We start from the raw sequence: 19,709 nt of genomic DNA, 5'->3' as shown, positions 1-19,709 counted from the left end.
AAGAAAAAAGGAAAGAAGATACACGGGTAGATGTTAAGAACAATGGAGAGATAGGGGAAGAAAGGAAGAAAAGACACTGAAGAGAGCTCAGGGAAAGATATACTGCAGTTTATTATGCAAACAAGTGGAGTGAAGACAGGAAGAAAAAAGGTCTAAAAAACAACCAAGAGAAATGTAGCAAGGCAGGATGGTTAAACAGCACTCAGCAAATAATTCATTTGATTAATTTTATCTGTATTTGTCAAATAATGTATTCAAATAATACTCTGTGGAATTTGACCAGCTGTATATTAGTCATCAGATTACTAATATATTAGAATAATACAGGTGGAATTCAAATATATTCAGATTTTTTTTTGTGTCGGTATTTGATGAGCCGTGGTTGTAAGTTTACATTTTAAAACATTAAGTAGAAAGATGCATGACAATAGGATACAGTTAGATACAGTGTAATATACAACTCTTGTTCCTTTAAACAAGGGGTGGTCAAACTTTTTGGCCAGAGGGGCACATTGGGGTTGCGAAACTGTATGGAGGGCAGGGTAGGGAAGGCTGTGCCTCCCCAAACAGCCTGGCCCTGCCCCCCCACTTCCCACCCCGACTGCCCCCCTCAGTACTCCCAACCCATCCAACCTCCCTTGCTCCTTGTCCCCTGACTGCCCCGACCCCTATCCACACCCCTGACAGGCCCCCCAGGACTCACACACCTATCAAACCGCCCCCCCCCAGAACCTCTGCCCCATCCAACTGCTCCCCAGGACCTTCTGCCCCTTATCTAAAACCCTCCCACCCACCCCCGCTTCCCACCCCCTTACCATGCCACTCAGAGCAGCAGGACTGGCTTATTGGAAAGCCTGGGAGGTGGGCGGGCGCAAGCTGCGCGGTGGCGTAACTGCGGGGGAGGGGGGACAGTGGAGGAGGGGCCAGGGGCTAGCCTTCCCAACCGGGAGCTCAAGGGCTGAGCAGGATGGTCCCACGGGTCAGATGTGGCCCGTGGGCCATAGCTTGCCCACCTCTGCTTTAAACTTTGGGTTGCAGTTATTTTTTACCCTGGCTAGTAGGTATCTGGTAATTCTTTTCAAGCCCTGATGACTGGCCCCTCTAGGCTGGCAGAGGGATAAGTCCTAGCTGACCCTCCTTCCTTCCCCCATAGACCTACACAAGAACCACACACTGATGAAGCTGGTTTCTTCAAACAGTGTAGTTTGACTGTACTGGTTGCTACAAGTAAGGCATTCCCCCATATTCAGCTTTAATTTGGAAAGGTGTGGAAATCTATAGTCAAGTGCATAAGACATCACCAGAGTAAAATGGGCCACACAGACATCCTGCATTTATCCATTTCACCATGGGGAATGGCATGCAGGATCTCACACACTATAGAAACCATGTGCCTTCTTCTGTAATCTGTCTCAATGAACATGCGTAACATGTATGACCATAGATCTCAAGATACTAACTACAGTGATACTAAGAACATAAAAGTTATTTTGCCATGCCCATAGCCACCATCTTCATCATCAGCAAAGAATGAACCAACCCTACAGTCTCACGTTACTGTGGTCAGGATAATGTAATATCTCCAGGGTCTGAAACATATACCTGCATAAGACAAGCTGGAAGCTTTCTTGGGTACATGTAATTAAGGTTCTAGTCCTTGCAAGTATTCAAAGAAGAACTGGGCATGAACCTATGCAATGTCTTCAATCTGCATAAGCAGCAGAAGAGGCACTGGAGCTGTCTGCCTGCAGACTTAGGAAGCCAGCACTGCACCAATTCATATTTGTATGATTATCTGTGCAACTATAACGGTAGAAATGTAATTTGTTTTTTAGATGAAAGATGAAATTATATGGAAATTGATGCACACACTATTAGCTTTTTCCAGACCTCCTTTGGAGAACTAATATAATAAGCCGATGACCTCCCTCTTTATAAGCAATCAGAGAGTACAGTAGAGTAGAGCCCTTTCAAAGTGATATGGCACCAGTCTGGGAAATCGGCACTTTGCAATTTGCCAACATATTAAGCTATCAAATGCTGTTCATGTTATTACTATGTAATATCAACAATTTACCGTAGCTAAGCACTGAAGAACCAAGCTCAGGGCATTTCTGAGGACGGATGCCAGCTAGAAGAGTTCACTTCAGGTCCTACGCCCTGTCGAATCGTTAGCACTCCAGAGATGCCCCACACTGAGATAATTATTGCTAATTTAAAGCTGTTTATTTTTAAAAAAACAAACATGGGAGATTTTTCCTTCCATCCTTCATCTTTCACTTTTAAAAACAAAGTGCATTTCCTTCTGATGAAACATGCCACAATGGTAGGTGCCACACAAACATGACTCTGCCTTGACATGGAGGAACTTCCTCTAGGAAAAATGAATTCATTCTCCAGGCCCAGCCAATCCTTGGCCTCTCTAATGAAACTGTGAACAAGGGTATCAATTTTAGCAGCAGTTGTGCTGGTGCTTCTGCCATAGAAAAGTTTGTCTTTTAGGAACAGGATGGAGAAGATCTTTGATGAACAGAGGAGGACAGTCCAGTGGTTAAAGGCAGTAGCCCTTGGACCCCGGAGAGACTACATTTCAAGTCCTGATCCACCAAAGACTTAGTGGGTGACCTTGAGCATATCACTTAGGCTCAGATTTAGAGAGCTATGGTATTTCAATGGAAAATAGGAGTCAAAATACCTTTGAGGATTTGGTCCTTAGCCACTCTGTGTCTCAGTTCCCCACATGTAAAACAGGGATAACAGAGAGGCTGTGAGGATAAATACATTAAAAGACAGTGAGGGACTGCAGTAATAGGGACTATACAAGTACGTAAGATAGCTAGACCAATGAAAAGCCATCAGACTGGTTATTTACCATTGACCCAGACTAGATTGGACCTGCTGATTCAACTTAATGAGTTTCAAGTGAGCTGGACAAATGTATGAGTGGATTAGTATGATGCGGTTGTTTGTGAGGGTGGGGGCAGGGCTTGGCAACCCTGATGGCCCCTCCTGATTTATGGTTCAGGCAGTCACCTGCCAGGGTCAGGATTAAGTAGAAGATAGGTTTCAGCATATTTCCATAGCCTTGGACAAACTGCAGAAAGACTGCTGCTGTATTGCTGACGCTTTTAAATCTGGAAAGAAGTTCAAAAGGTACTGGAGAAAAAAACTGCCCAACAACAAAGTTAAATAGCAAGCAGCAAAGCAGCAGATGGATCGAGCACTTACTCCACCTCATTTTCTTGCCAATATTCTCAACCCAAAGCATCAGGATAGATGTCTAACTGCTGAAGAAGCTGCTGCTATGACATGGGCATCCAATCACCCATCAATTGTGCCGACCATAATAAATTTCAGGGCTGGATGTGAAACATTCAAGCAGTACATGTCATGCTTGCTGATGTTTTAAAGAAAGTCACACTACTGAACTGGTGGAAGTTATTAGCTAAGCACCTGGAATCAGAGTTTCTTGAAGTGCTAAACCAGCTTTTGACAGCAGTAGCCTTCTCTGCAGGCACAGAAAAATATTTTCTTCATTTGGACTAATTCATTCAAAGTTGAGAAATCGATTCAGAGTTGAAAAAAAAGTAGGACAACTTGTCTCTCTCTTCCAGTCTATGAATAAAGACCAAGGAGGAAAGGGATGAGATCTACTAGTTTTAAAAGTCTGAAGGACTTGGGAAACTCATTTTCAAGAGACTTAGGTGAGCAGGAATTTAAGCTTCAGTCACTTTCACTTAGGCATATTTGAAAATTTTCCCAGACTGATCTGGAATGATCAGTTTAATCTACTGACTACAGTCAATCCCTCTGTTTAATAAATAAGTTGTAAATGTGAAACACGTTTTGATTACAGAAGTTAATGTATTCAAAACATTTAAGGTTGTTTTAATAGAAATAAATTTTATATGCTGTTTTGTGTGCAATTAAATTCCATTGACCATCCTAATGCAGCTCTACACAAATCACAAGCAAAAAGTTAATGATCTAGTAAATAAGCAATATATCATTCACCATTTTCTAACTTACTAAAAATGTACAATGAAGAATCTGAAAATATAAAGGTACGTACTTGCTTAAATAAGCGTAGTTATAGTGTACCTCCCTAGATAGCAAAAAGACTTACCAAATCTAGTGTAAAGGCTCTATTTAGTTGTAAATCAACATGTTTTAATAGTGATATCCACCAATGAGAATGAATCTTTCTTTAGAACATAAATGAAGTCCAAATGGAAAAGTTGATTAAAATTGATAATTTAAATCAAGACTTTCCACTTGGGGAGTTAAATCAATCCACCCTGGTCAGGAAGGGATTCTCCTCCTCCGCCCACCCCACCCCGTGTATTCTTGGAAGTAGGTAGCAGTTTGGTCTCCTTCCTCTGAGGCATCAGAGATGGCCTCATCAAGAGATAGGACATTTGACTGGGTGGCCCAGGCCTCTGGGGTGGCACTGAGCATTCCCTTGGTCACATGCTCAACTGGTTGGTTATTGCTGACATGCTCAGGGTCTAACTGATTCCCATATGTGGAGTCAGGAAGGTAAATTCCCCCGGGTCAGATTGGCAATGACCTTGGGGGTTCCCCCTCCTCTGCAGTATAAGGTGCAAATCACTTGCCAGGATTAACTGGGTCTCTCTCTCTCTTAGTCAATTCCCTGACATTGTAGAGGCCTCTGGCACTGGTCACCTCAATCTCTCCTATTCTCTGCCTTAATATAGTCGTGTCCTATGGACTGTAATGCTTTGGTCTAGTTTCAGTTGTTAGGTTTAGTGGGTGGATGCTGGTGGCCTGTGATATACAGGTCAGACTAGATGATCTAGTGTTCCCTTCTGGCCTTAAACTCTATGACCTCATATGCTGCACCAATGCAAGTCATTGTTTACACAAGTGCAATGTATCTCTGCCGGGGTGGGGATGTTGAAGCAGTGCAACATCATTGGCTAAAACCCCTGTGTAGACAAGGTCTTAGACATATAAAGGATCTGTGCATCTCAACACCAACCCCTGGAGCCAGCCAGTTCCCGCTTGGGCCTGTAATTTTCTTGCTTATTTTGTGCATTTAGGCTGTGGTTTTCAAAGGGGCCTACGGCTCCTTTAATAACTCTTTCATTACACCAGGGCAGACCCCTTGTGGACATGCTTCTATCAGTTTAAAACAGGTTATATCAATTTTGCTCACACCTGTAAAATTTACCAACGCGAGCTAAATTGATATAAGACAAGCTCAGCCCAATATAGGGTGACCAGACAGCAAATGTGAAAAATCGGGGTGGGGGATAATAGGAGCCTATACAAGAAAAAGACCCTAAAATCGGGACGGTCCCTATAAAATCGGGACATCTGCTCACCCTAGCCCAATACAAAGAGTGTATCCACTCAAGTGTTTGTGCCTGTTTAAGTCCGTTTAAAAGCACACCTGTAGTGGACAACGGAGAGTGTAAGCCAGGTCTAAGAGAGTTCAGCACCTAATTCCCTTAGGCTTCTTTGAAAATCTCAGCCTCAGGACCCCAGCGTGTGCCCCACTATGATGTACAACGCTATACAAGGCATTTCAAGAGCTGACCATCAGCCACTCAGAGTTTGCTAATCCCAGCTCGGACTTCCATTTGGCTTTCCCTCCCAATTGCAGAGACAGCAAGCCTCACCCTGGCACTACAGAAGGGTGAAAGTGTTTTCCTGGCATTATGCTTAAGACTGCACTGGGAGCGGTGTCCATCCCTCCTCTATCTGTGTGTGGCCACGGTATAATACTTGAGACTAGAAAGCAAGACGCACCCTGGAAGGCAGAAGAATCCTAGAGAGACTCCTCTCTTCTGCCCCCCACCCCACCCTCTGTATTAGCCCCTGCCTTGTAACGGGTTGCAGGACCCTCTGGAACGAAAGGCACTCAGAGGCATTATTACTACTGCACCAATTCAATGGCACATGATGACTGAAAGAACAGTGGCCACCCAGGCTCAGCTATCAGAAGTCTTACTGTGCTATCATCATAGACCACTCCCTAAAGCTGCTGCCGACAGTGATATCCCTGTAGGCATCAGTATAGCGATACCAAGGGATCTGGGAAAGATGAAAAACGAGAGAGGCAGGAAAAAAAAAATAGGCAAGAGAAACGTGACAGCAGGCTGTGGTATTCTCCTGGAGGATGCAGGGCCCCTCCCATTTATTTCCCCATGTTTTCTGGGCTGGCAGGAAGTGTTTACAGAAAGCAGAGTCATTGTAAGACTGGGAGGGCAGGCCAGCAGGTGATTCTCCCCCATCCCTTCCTTTCCCATCTGGAAGCCCTGTCACATTTGGGGGAGGGAAAAGAAACGGAGAGGAAGAAAGCGCACAAGTCATCAGCAGCTGCCCTGAGATCCTATTGCCACTGCCTCCCTGGTGCACAAGGTGCAGAGGGACGTGGAGTGCCACAGCTGAGAGAGAGCAGCTGGGCTGGGACATACATGAGGAGAAATCTATACCATTGTCAAACAGCCTAGACACACACATACATGAATGCCACCATCTCCCTCTGCTAGCACAGAGGCTTTTAAATCTGGAGGTATGAGGACCACCCAGTGGCCTCCGAGCAGGCTGCTGGGGTCTGATTTTCACAAAACAAGAGGGTCTGAAAATCAAGGGGAAGAGTGAAAGCTTTTGGAGGATGGAGAGGGAACAAATTTTCAAATGATCAGAGAATCATGGGAAGAAAAACTGCAGCCTCCCCCCACCAACAGGTGGCTACCCCCTCTCCCCTCACTACCTTCTTCCCCCCAGGTGCAGCCCCTGACACACCCAAGGCCAAAGCTACTCTTCCACCCCAACCGAGAGGCCCCTTCCCAGACACAACCCACTGTTGTCTCCCTTCTCCCCAACAGATGTAACCCCTCCCATTGCTGCTGCCCCCTCACAAGCATAGCCCTGAACACACGTACCCCCTCGTCCTTCTCCCTATACAAGTGCTCCCTCCCTCCCAAACTGATGCATCCAGGCAGGCACGCACGGACCATCTCCCCCTCCTACCTCCCCCCCACACCTCCCCACACACACACTTTTATCAAAGGCATCCGCTTTCCGACTCTGAAGAGGGGTGGGTTGATCCTCCCAGCTCACTTTGGAGCCTAGTATCAAAACTGGTGCAGGATCAACGGAGCTCCAGCGAGCGACCCCCCGAGCAGCAGCAGCCGCCGCCTGCTGCTCAGGAAAGCCAGCTCTGCTCTGCAATGCCCGGTTGCAGCCACCAGTCCTTACCGCGCACACATGCTCCCTGGGACACGCTGCCCGTGCCACTGCAGTGCCTGCTGCACGCCCGCCGCCCTGAGCATTCCCGGGGGGTTGCGTGGGAGGGAGGGGGCACAGGCAGAGACGACCCCCCCCCCTCCTGCCGCTGCCCGTACTTTGGAAACCAACCAGCCGCAAAAACAACTCCCGGGGCTGCAACGCCATCTCCAAGCCCCTCAAAGCGAAGGAGACGGGGGGCACTTACCACCGCTCACGCCCGCCCCGGCGGCTTTCCTTGCACGGCAGACAGCGGGGAAGAGGCAAATCCTCGGCGGGGGCGGGAGGCGCGCACAGAAAGTTTGGAGGGAAAAGGCAAAAAAAAAATCCCCCCTCCCGGCCAGAGCCGCAGATCCTGCCTCCCTCCCCGGCGGCGGCCGCTCTGGATCAATGGTGCGGCGGGCCCAGGCGAAGATGAACTTTCCACCGGGGTGGTGGAGAAGCTCCCGGCTTGCAGCGCCCACCCCGCATTGGCACCGAGCCCCGGGGCGCTCTCTCGCTGCGGCGGCGGCGGCAGCTCGCTCGGACAATGTACGTGTGTGTGCACCAGAGGCGGCTCGGCGAGCCCCGGCAGCGGCGAGCGGCACACGCCCAGGCTCCGCTCCCCGCCCACCAGTCACTCACCGCCTCCCGCCGCCGCTGATAGGCGCTCCGCGCCAGCCCGGGCACCCGGGCGCACAGCCCCGGCTCCTCCGCCCTCCTGGTGGGCTGCGGGCCGCGTCAGTCACCGACGCTAAAGGCGCCTCCCTCCGCCTCCTGCTGCCGCCTCGGCCGGGGCACTGGGAGGGCTGGGGGAAGGCGCAGTAGCGGGAGGGGAATTGCTGCTCAGCCCTTATTTTTAGCGCCTAACTCAAGCCGTGGTGCCAGCCCGTGGACTAGAGAGACGCTGGGGAGCATTGATTGTTTATAGACTGCTGCAATAAGAACTTCATCAGCTAAGGGTGAGTTATAACCACACATCAGGATGAGAACACAGATGATCCAGACACAAACCTAGACATTTGTTTAATAAATCTTGGTCTCCTCCCACTTCTCTCGATTTCTTTTTTTTATAGAAACAGACATTTAGGGCCATATCCTCAGTAGCCGTAAAGCAACCTAGCTCCATTGACTTCAGTGGAGCTGTGCTGATTTACACCAGCTGAAGATCTGGCCTTTTATATTCGCAGCAACAAGGCATCCTGCGTTGCCAGCCTCCCTCACTTCCTTTTAACTTGGATTTAATGCTGGTGAAAGGTGCTGGCCTATTTGATGACCCTGGAGGATGGAGTCTTTTGTTTAGCCACAGAACATAAAGGACCTGGGCAACTCCCACGCTGCTTTGCCAGTTAGTGCCTTAGGGTATTTCAGTCCCTGTGCTAGGACATTCCTGGGCTTCTCCACTCACAGGGAAAGGTATGCTTAAAACCCTCCAGCAGTGCTTCAGTGAAGATGCTTCTCCTATGGGCATAGTTAATCCATCTCTGTGAGAGGCGGTAGCTATGTTGATGGGAGAACCATAGCGCTGTCTACAGCAGGGGTTAGGTTAATATAACTGTCACTCGGGTGTAGATTTTTCACAACATAGTTATATGGATGTAAGTTTATAGTGTTACTCCTGGGGGAATTCTGTGTCAAAAAAACCTAAAAATTCTGAACATAATATTTTAAAATTCTGCATTTTGTTTAAATGATGCAATATAATCCAGCTAGTTTCAATTATTTTGGTAATGTATTTAAACTACGATACAATGGATGGAGAATAGGAGTGGGGAGCATTGGAGGAAATCATCAAACCCCCTCTGTCTAATAGTAATGTAGCTAGTATTGACTCTTTACGTCTAGTTATTAGTCAACAAATACGTGCAGTCATATGCTCAATGTTACATCATAGGCACCTGAAGAGCAAGTGAGGGCTGGGGACTCAAACTCACAATTTATAGTGGCTACTGACCATCTCCAAAAAGGTCAGTAGCAAACAGTTAATGGAGCACATTTCGATAGGAAATTTTTTCAGTCCAAAATGTAGACCCGTTTTAATCATTAAAGCACCATAAGCATTTATGCGGCCATACTGTCCTTTACACCACTCTGGCAATGTAATGGAGCCTTAAAATGTTTACACCTATTTTATACTCCTGGGGGAATTCATTAAGAACAATGGGAACAATTCATTAAGCAGGCAGGCAGGCAGGCTGCTACATTCTCCTCTGCCTGAGGCAACAGAGCCTGCCCCATGCCTACCTCTTCAGAAATATCCCCAAACCCTGCCCCTCCACGCTGAGCATGCTGCAAGAGTTAGCAAGAGGGACAGAGTGTCTCTGTCTCTCTCATATACATGACCACCCAGCCCCCCCTCCTCCCAAGTGGTGATTTGTGTATCTACCAGCTGCTCTGGATGCCCAAACCGACCTGTCTGCACTGCCAAGGAGTGAGCATATAACCGCTCTTGTGGCTTCCCTTTACTTCCCAGTCAGAAGTCATTTTTCTGCGGATAAGCAAAGAAATCTGCGAAGCCATGAATTCTGCACATGTGCAGTGACACAGAATTCCCCCAGGAGTAATAGTGTAGACCTGGCCACAGTGAGACTGCCAACAAGGGTGCCTTGATGGCGGTTTCTATGATGTGAACACCTGTCCACTAATATTAACTGGTCCGAAACCTGACCAGCCATCAATCTGATGCAGTTTGCACATTCTATGTAGAACTATGATGAGGTATATAAACCTTATCCTGCCACAGCCATTAAGGGGTTAAGAGACAGAATAAATACCTCCTCAGCTGCAGCTAACTGGTGGACCATCAAGAGCTAGGATAAAAGCTTATGGACCAGGCAGAAGGGGATGGCTTTGCATTGAGTGTAAGCTGGCAGGAAGCAGCTGGACCCTCCAGGGACAAAGCACTAGACTGAATCTCTCTGTGAAAGGGGCTGAGAGGCAGATCATAGAATATCAGGGTTGGAAGGGACCTCAGGAGGTCATCTAGTCCAACCCCCTGCTCAAAGCAGGACTAATCCCCAGACAGATTTTTACCCCAGTTCCCTAAATAGCACCCTCAAGGATTGAACTCACAACCCTGAGTTTAGGAGGCCAATGCTCAAACCACTGAGCTATCCCTCTCCCACAAGAGGCTTGGGGAAGCAGCAATGAGTCTGAAGAAACAGGCTAAGCTGCTTCAAACAGGGTGCCTGGGCTGGAACCCAGAGGATTGCAGGAGGATCTACCTACCAGCTACCTGGAAAAGAGATGTAAAAGCTGCCCTGATGCAAGGGGACACGGACTGTTGAGTCCAGGGTGGGGCTGAAAACCTGGCAGAAGGTCATTAGACTTCTTCTTTGTTGGACTCCTTACTACTCTGAAAGGGACAGAGACTATAAGTACCTGGATGGAGGGCTGAGTTGCAAGAAGGGGCAAACCACCACAGGCTTGGAGGGACTATTGACAGAGGGGGCCAGAGTTGAAGAGACAGCTGTACCATGTCTGGCCAAGAGGAGGTGCTCTTGCTGATGAGCGACCCCACTGGAAGAGCCCTAGACTGCAGAGGGCAGGGTATGCAGCTCTCTAGAAACCTTTCCAGCCAAACCTGATGTGGCACTGGCTAGCTGAAGATAAAGTATAGTGCTGTCCTCCTCACCTGGAAGGATAGTCTGGTCAGACATGGGGCCTACTGATATGAGAGAATATAAAGGGGGAGAAATGGGGAGCATTTCAGCACGCTCCCATGATCACAAAGAAAAGAGAACGTGCACTGTGGACAGAGAATACCAAAGTCTACCCCTTCATTCGTCTGCCTTCCTGACCATTATCGTGATTGTGTTTGCAGTAGGGAGGTATAACTCAAGGACTTCTATAATCCTGGCATTCACTTGATTTTATTAATATTCCAGAGCAAGAGTGTAAAGAGGAAGTAGTCACTGCTTCTGCCACAGTCATAGAAGAAAGACTGTCTCCTTTGTAACATATCAGCTCCACTAGTCTCTGTAGCACGGCATCATCTATTCTAGGGGAAATGGGATGCAAAATTCACTAGTGGTGCGGTTCTGCTGGTGGAAGCTTGGGCATTTTTAGTGTTGTCCTGTCTATCCCTGCTCAGATTATGGCTGCATGAGACAGAGGTAAAAACTAAGGCTGTCAATTAATCACAGTTAACGCATGCGATTTACTCAAAAAAATTAATCGCAGTTTTAATTGCACTGTTAAGCAATAGAATACCAATTGAAGTTTATTAAATAGTTTGGATGTTTTTCTACATTTTCATATATATTGTATTCTGTGTTGTAATTGAAATCAAAGTGTATATTTTTTATTACAAATATTTACATCGTAAAAATGATAAACAAAAGAAATAGTATTTTTCTATTCACCTCATACAAGTACTGCAGTGCAATCTTTGTCGTGAAAGTGAAACTTATAAATGTAGATTTTTTTTTTTACATAACTGCACTCAAAAACAAAACAATGTCAAACTTCAGAGCCTACAAGTCCACTCAGTCCTACTTCTTGTTCAGCCAATCGCTAAGACAAACAAGTTTGTTTACATTTACAAGAGATAATGCTGCCCTCTTCTTATTTACAATGTCACCAGAAAGTGAGAATGGGCATTTGTATGGCACTTTTGTAGCCGGCATTGCAAGATATTTACGTACCAGATATGCTAAACTTTCTTATGCCCCTTCATGCTTCAGCCACCATTCCAGAGGACATCCTTCCATGCTGATGATGCTCGTTAAAAAAATAATGTGTTTAATTAAATTTGTGACTGAACTCCTTGGGAGAGAATCGTATGCCCCCTGCTCTGTTTTACCCACATTCTGCCATATATTTCATGTTATAGCAGTCTCGGATGATGACCCAGCACATGTAGTTTATTTTAAAAACACTTTTGCTGCAGATTTGACAAAACGCAAAGAAGGTACCAATGTGAGATTTCTAAAGATAGCTACACCACTCGACCCAAGGTTTAAGAATCTGAAGTGCCTTCCAAAATCTGAGAGGGACGAGATGTGGAACATGCTTTCAGAAATCTTAAAAGCACAACAGTCCGATGCGGGAAGTACAGAACCCAAACCACCAAAAAAGAAAATCAACCTTCTGCTGGTGGCATCTGACTCAGATAATGAAAATGAACATGCACTGGTCTGCACTGCTTTAGATTGTTATCGAGCAGAACCTGTCATTGGCAGAGACGTGTCCCCTGGAATGGTGGTTGAAGCATGAAGGGACATATGAATCTTTAGTGCATCTAGCATATAAATATCTTGTGACACCGGCTACAGCAGTGCCATGTGAATGCCTGTTCTCACTTTCAGGTGATGTTGTAAACAAGAAGTGGGCAGCATTATCTCCTGCAAATGAAAACAAACTTGTTTGTCTGAGTGATTGGCTGAACAAGAAGTAGGACCGAATGGACTTGCAGGGTCTCAAATTTTACATTGTTTTATTTTTTTAATGCAGGGTTTTTTTTGTACATAATTAAACTTACAAATGTAGAACTTTCATGATAAAGAGATTGCACTACGATACTTGTATTAGGTGAATTGAAAAAAATACTTTTTTTTTTACAGTACAAATACTTGTAATAAAAAATAAACAAAGTGAGCACTGTACACTTTATATTCTGTGTTTGTAATTGAAATCAATATATTTGAAAATGTAGAAAACATCCAAAAATATTTAAATAAATGGTATTCTACTATTGTTTAACAGTGTGATTAGTCGCATTGTTAAACTTTTTTAATCACTTGACAACCCTAGTAAAAACACAGGTGCACTGTCTGATGTACAGCTTTGAAAGTTGCTGTCAACAGTGGAGCAGCCCTGGTGGTGAATTACAGGTCCTGAATTTTGCCAGTGTAGATTCAAATCTGTTGTCTCATTGCACAGTATAGTGCACAATGACTGTATCAGTAGACCAGCGATAGCTGTTCTTTCATTATCTCTAGGTCACTGGCTTGCACTTGGAGATGGTCTACAGTCAGTGAAAATCATTACCATCTCATGGTTAATTTTTTGCCTTGATGACCTCAATCCTGTTCCTCGTCAATAACTATTCACTTTACAAAGCAACCACCATAACTGCCAAAATGGATGCTGGTTATGCCAGTGGCAAGAAAGAAGGAAAGTACAGAATGAGTATGCAACCACCCTCCTACAAGCGGTCCCACTGGTACTGAGGTACTCTGGGTCAGGCAGTGTAGGGATGTTTACAATTTTGCTGCCCATGGTGTATGTGTTCTCTGGATAAATAGAAGATATCAGCCTCTTGTAATAAGGAGTGGGTCTTCTAGCTCAGACAGTAGTGCCACTTATGCTGTAGGATCCACAATGCCCCAGTTTGATCTTCTCTACCAACAACCCACCCAGGAGTGGCATGTTGGGCAAGCAGATGTTTAGTCTTGGGACGACGTGATTACACTTCACTAGCACTAAGAGTAACTTAAAAAAAATATATATAATTAGAACTGTCATTCCTTAGCTATGCTCTGCCTTAAATAGGCATGTACGTATCCTGAGGTAGCTTGGCATGATTTCCACCCTATGTCAGAGAAACCTTCACACAGGGTACAATTTAAAAAATGGTCTTTAAGTCCCATCATAGATGAAGATCATCCTAAATAATTCTGCAGGGTGTACCTCTGATTTATCTATTTCCACTAGAGAAATCCAGCAATCAGCCAAGTTGAAGCCTGAACTATCCTTCCCCCATGCCCCGGCCCTTCAGCTAATCACAGAAGTTGTTTCTCCATGATAACTTTCTCACTGACATAGCAAACACCACAGATTGCTAGATTCCAAGAGATGTAAGTGTGAGTGTGTCCAGATTTTGCCCTTGGTTACACCAATGTCAATCCAAAGTAACTCCAGTGAAGTTAATAGAGTTAGGCTGACTTTACACTGTTGTAAAGGAGATCAAAACCTGGCCCCCTGTCCTGGACACTGACGAGAATTATTGATCCCAGTTGCATCTAGATTGCAAGTAGCTGGACTGAATCCTTTACTGTCTTCTAGGAACATTAAGGTTGAGGTGCACTGTGGGTCATTATGGCTAACTTTGCTTAGCTTGGGTTGTTTTAGGTAGCAGAACATTGCTGCTCATTTCCGTGGTTCCATCCTTTTCTTACCACACATTCATTTGGTCCCTTCTCATAGTGTACATAGGCATCTTCTGTGTAATTGAAATCAGGGCTTCCCTGGGGCATCTGTGGGGGTGGGAGGGAGAGGAGAATGTCGCTAGGAATGGGCGAGAGGAAATGGATCACTTCGATGATTACCTATTCATTCCCTCTGGGGCACCTGGCATTGGCCACTGTTGGAAAACAGGATACTGGGTTAGATGGACCTTTGGTCTGACCCAGTATGGCCATTCTTATGTTATGTTCTGAATGTCAGTACAGATTCTTGCCTTGCACGGTTTCAGAACTTCCTCCTCCAAAGGATACTGAGAAAACGGGTCTCCCTGGTGAAAATGCCAGACTCCCCAATATCATTTTGCTGATATTCTTCCCAGATAACTTAGGCTCCCTGAATCCAACTCTCCTGCAGATGCACTTTAGTAATCATGGGTACCTTTAACACATTTAGAAGACTGTGGCCACTTCACTGACGTGGGTCTCCTCAGAGCTTAGGGGTCACTTGCAGCATGGCAAAATTGAACTAATAAGAAATAAAGTTTAAGCATTTGTTTTGTTTTCTTTAGAAAACACAGAATGCTTCCTGTTCCCCTCTGACATAAGTAATTTGCCATGGCAACCAGCTTATGAAACAGAAAAGTGTTTGGTGCATAAGGTGTTTGGTTGCTATGGTGAGGAGAGAAGCTGAGACCTTTTCCTCTTTGTTCATTGGTGGCCGTGCATCATCTAGGCAGGAGGATCCAAGTCAATAAAAGTCCTTGTTAGGCTTGTAAGGCAGCGGGCTTGCATTGCATTGTCTGGCACATGGATCAAAACTGAAACACAGTCATCAGTCGGAATTAAGGAAATGCGTTCAAGGGCAGGGACAGGGCTGGTTTCTTAGAAATACAGGGCCAAATTCAGTCCTAGTGTAAGCCAATACAACTCCAGCTGATGTCACTGGAAGCTGCATCTGCTTACACCAGGACTGAGTCTGACTTACCATCTTTATCAATTTTCATATTTAGGATCTTCTGTTCCAAAGTTTGTCCAACGGGAAAGCTCCTCTCAATAGATCTGAGAGATGAGGCTGGCTATAGAGTTCTTGTTGCCTCAAGGTAGACTAGGCAGGCATAGTTGTTCTGTTAACTCACCCTCCTAGCACGTATTGGGACTGTTTGAAAATACTGATTGCTCCTGACTCACGGTGGAAAATTCAGCTCATTAAGTCCACTCTGGGAAGTGAGAGTAGTAGTCACACTGCTCACATGCTTAGTTATATGCCGTGTCGTTGTAGCCATGTTGGTTCCCAGGATATGAAAGAGACAAGGTGGGTAAGGTAATATCTTTTATTGGACCAACCTCTGTTGGTGAGACAGAGAAGATTTTGAGTTATACCGAGCTCACTCGCTTTATGCTTAAAGTTAAGCAGGTGCGTAAGTGTCTGCAGAATCAAGTTCTAACCCAGTGTGTGTTTCTTCTGTGCTAGAATGGGGTGAGGACGTTGCTTGTTCACAAGACCCAGTATGAAGTCAGAATGCAAAGATTCTTTTCCATTAAAAATGAAGATGTCAACAGAAGCATATACTCTTCTGGTTGATTTCATAGGCTGAAAGGTTATCAGCATCATTGACTGACATGCAAATAGGAGGAGCCAGTGGCCTAGGAGTCTGCTTCTGTGTGCACTTAAAAACATAAGTGCATAGTTAGTACCAGTAGCTAGGGGCACTCTTGACCTGAAAGAAGCAGATGGGAGACCAATAAGCCCACACGAGACTTGCAGCTGTGAGTATCACATCCTCTTAGGCAGCTGTTGTTTTTATGCAGCCATAAAGGTGTCTCTGATGTGGAAGCCTTTGTTCCCAATGATACCCAGAAAGAGTACACCCCTGGAAGAAGTAATGTGCAGTAACCAGACTCTCACTGGTGGATAGACTTTCATCTCTCTTAGGCACTGGGTAAGTTTTATGATCACTATGCTATTGATACCAGCTGAAATTAGGATCCCATATCCCGCATGTCGGGATGAAGTGGAAGCTCTCTCTCTTACGGAAAAATGATCCCTTAAAGTTTAGGCTATTTGTGCAGTGGAAAAGCTCACAAAGCTTGAGAAATGACAGACAACCTTTTTCCGTTGCTTGGACTCTGTTGAATTTGCAGATAAAGCTATAGTGGCTAATGACAGCTCCTTTCCTAATTTCTCATTGAGGCTGTAGAGAAAACTCTCAGAGATAACAAGCTGTAACGATAGGCTTCTTTCCAACTGGTGCTATTATGTAGGTTCTTTATGTGTGGAGCAAATCTATACTGAGATGCAAGCTCTAGCTTACTGCATAAAATGAATTACTGTATTGTAATTGGCTGTAAAAGTATTACTGTATAAGGAAAAGCTCTGTGAGCCTTCTACACCATAAAGAAGCCACAAGATAAATGCAACCCATTGATAAAAACACCACTAAAATTATTCAATAGTATAATTCAATTCATTCTGTTATACAAGAGAAGTCTGAGGATTAGCTGCAGATTGTACCAAAAAGGACAAAGCCCTAGGAGAAACAGCATGAATTTCTGCAAACAAGTACTACACATTCAGAGGGAGTGGGATTTTTTCAAAAGTGTCCAAGAGACTTAGGAGCAAAAGTGCCATTAGGAAAATGCACAGAGACAAGAGAAAAACCAAAAGGACTTGTGCTTCTAAGCCATTCTGGGACTCTACCAGCAAAGGATGCTGAGCAGAACTAGAAGGATTCCATGTTCTAATTAACGAACAGTTAAAAATGGTTTCTATTACCATCTCAGTTTACAGCACCACCCACTCCCTTCATCATATAGCACTAAAAGACCCACACCTGAAATTTGTTATACGCTTCACTCCTATGCAGCTTTGCTCTGAGACCCAAAAAACATTGACACTAAGATCCACGATACAAACAATCCTACTGAAAAACAAATAACGCTCAAAATTCCCTTAAATCAAACCCTTAAAAATAAAATGCACAGCATTCTGGAAGGGCAGATCAAAACCAAGAAGCTGATGTACTGTTGATTCCTTCAACAAAATATCATTCTACAGTGCAAGACACAAAAGTCAGGCAGACCTTCCTCACATATGGAGTTAGTGCTTGAAACAAAACCCCACTGAGATCAATGGAAAGATTCCCATTGACTTCCATGAACTTTGGATCAGACCCTTACCAATCATAACCTGAAAATAGAAACTGGGAGAGGCAAGATTCCCTGCAAACACAGAGAGCAAAGACTTTATAATCAGTAAGGCAGAGGAAAGACTGAAAATGAGAAACAATTTCTATTCCAATGTTTAAAATATGAATGAATGCTGATAAATAAAACCCTCTCCCATTTAAAAAACAAAGAAGGACTGAGCATAATTTTGGGAGAAGCGAAGGAGATGGCAGTACTAGCCTCTCGTTATGGGCCAACCTGCCACTGTTTTAGAAATGAACAATCATACCAACGGCATATTTTGTATAGAAACCTATTTCTAGTGTGAAGACCTAACCCAGGCAGATGCCTGAATGTATTGGATTTAACGCTGAATTGAACCAAATGGGACGGGGAGTGGAATTCCACAGGCAATAGCATGTGGAACTAGAAAGAAAGTCAATTGTGTTTGTGACACTGTATTTAGAAGTTGCTTCTCTCTACCCAGTGACCTAGATCTCACATTGGATAGAGAGACGCAAGGCCCATTGAATCAATAGAAAGACTCCTGTCCCAGTTGCTTTCGTGGACTTTAGTTCAAGTCCCTGCATATTAGACTTATTGTACAGGTTTCTCATTACTTATGTGATGGCAACAGTGGCATAGCTATACTTCACACTGCAGGTGTAAATTTCAGCTTGAGGAGATGTAATCGCAGTAGCTCTGATTGAGCTGGCGCACTAAAGAGTGTAGCTGTGGTGGCAGTAGGGGCTAGCTTCCCTGCGTATGTACCCGTCTTCGATGCTAGGCACATACTCGGGGCAGCTACCTTCTACCCTTAGCATACTAGCTTGATCAGAGCTAGGGCAGGTGTGTCTCCTTGAGCTGAAACTTACACCTCCAGCTTGAAGGGCAGACATTCCCCAAGAGGGACCAACACTGCAGTTGACAGAATTGTCTCATCTCCATCTCCATTGAATCCCAGGCTTCTCTGCTGAGACCAGCATTAACGGTGCCAAGAAACATCAGTTGGATTGGTGGATTTTGGTGGAAACTTGTCCATTTGGTGCTACAGCAATGCCACCAGTTCATAGTACGTAGACCAACAAATAGTAAGGACTTTTAGCCAATGTCAACTTAAGCTAGATTTCAAGTGTTGACTTAGGACTGATTCAAATTAGGACTCGATGACCTCTCGAGGTCCCTTCCAGTCCTAGAATCTATGAAAAAGCTGTAGGAGGCTTTCTATTTACGTTAATGGGCAACAGAACAGGCCCTCAGAGGTGGAAGTCTCTGTATTCCATTAACAATCCCCTGAATCATCCAGTCCCCTTTGCTTTGCATTTTAAAATCAGGGTTAGTCTACACTACCGCGCTACCACTGTCGCACGTCTGGTGAAGAGCTCCACCTCAGCAAGAGGCGGAGGCGATGTTGGCGGGAGAGCGTCTCCTGCCAACGTAGCCCTAGTGTGGACAGCACTTAGGTCGATGTAACTTGCATCACTGAGGAGGGTGGCTTTTTCACACCCCTGCATAATGTAAGTTACATCGACTTAAGCAGTAGTTTAAACCAGTGGTTCACAACCAGGGATATGTACATCTCTGGGGGTATGCAGAGGTCTTCCAGGGGACTACATCAACTCATCTAGATATTTGCCTAGTTTTACAACAGGCTACATAAAAAGCACTAGTGAAGTCAGTACAAACTAAAATTTCATACAATGAAATGTTTGTACTGCCCTATATACTATACACTGAAATGTAAGTACAATATTTATATTCCAATCAATTTATTTTATTATATGGTAAAAATGAGAAAGTCAGCAATTTTTCATTAAGAGTGTGCTGTGACACTTGTATTTTTATGTCTGGTTTTGTAAACAAGTAGTTTAAGTGATATGAAACTTGGGAATACGCAAGACAAATCAGACTCCTGAAAGGGGTACAGTAGTCTGGAAAGATTGAGAACCACTGGTGTAGACAAGCCCTCAGTGCAAATGCAGTTTAATATAATACTTCTAAATTCATGCCTCTCAGTAAAGAAATTACTGATGAAAAAGAATGTTAAGGTTACTTACAAGGTGCAGTCAGCTGCTAGGAGTCTGAATTCCAGGCTTGTAAACAGGCCCAGTCGCTAATTGAGTTTTCAGCCCTCTTTGGGCAGTGTCCACATATGATGGTCAAACAGAGTCATCCTTGTAT

The 19,709-nt window shown here is 44.9% G+C and overlaps 1 protein-coding gene across 4 annotated transcripts in view; it reads right to left on the bottom strand.

The window, feature by feature from the left end:
* The window catches only part of HRAS (HRas proto-oncogene, GTPase), a 79,567-nt gene extending 71,709 nt beyond the window's left edge, over positions 1-7,858 (bottom strand). For all 4 annotated transcript variants that reach the window (XM_054028302.1, XM_054028303.1, XM_054028304.1 and 1 more), the window contains exon 1: positions 7,466-7,858. The gene's annotated coding sequence lies outside the window, so the exon portion shown is untranslated. The remainder of the gene's footprint in view (positions 1-7,465) is intronic.
* Positions 7,859-19,709: the final 11,851 nt, after the last annotated feature.

This window comes from Malaclemys terrapin, chromosome 4, assembly GCF_027887155.1.
Source record: "Malaclemys terrapin pileata isolate rMalTer1 chromosome 4, rMalTer1.hap1, whole genome shotgun sequence".
In the NCBI taxonomy this organism is placed as follows: domain Eukaryota; kingdom Metazoa; phylum Chordata; order Testudines; family Emydidae; genus Malaclemys; species Malaclemys terrapin.
The sequence above is the reverse complement of the archived record's forward strand: the minus strand, read 5'-3'. Positions and strand labels throughout refer to the sequence as shown.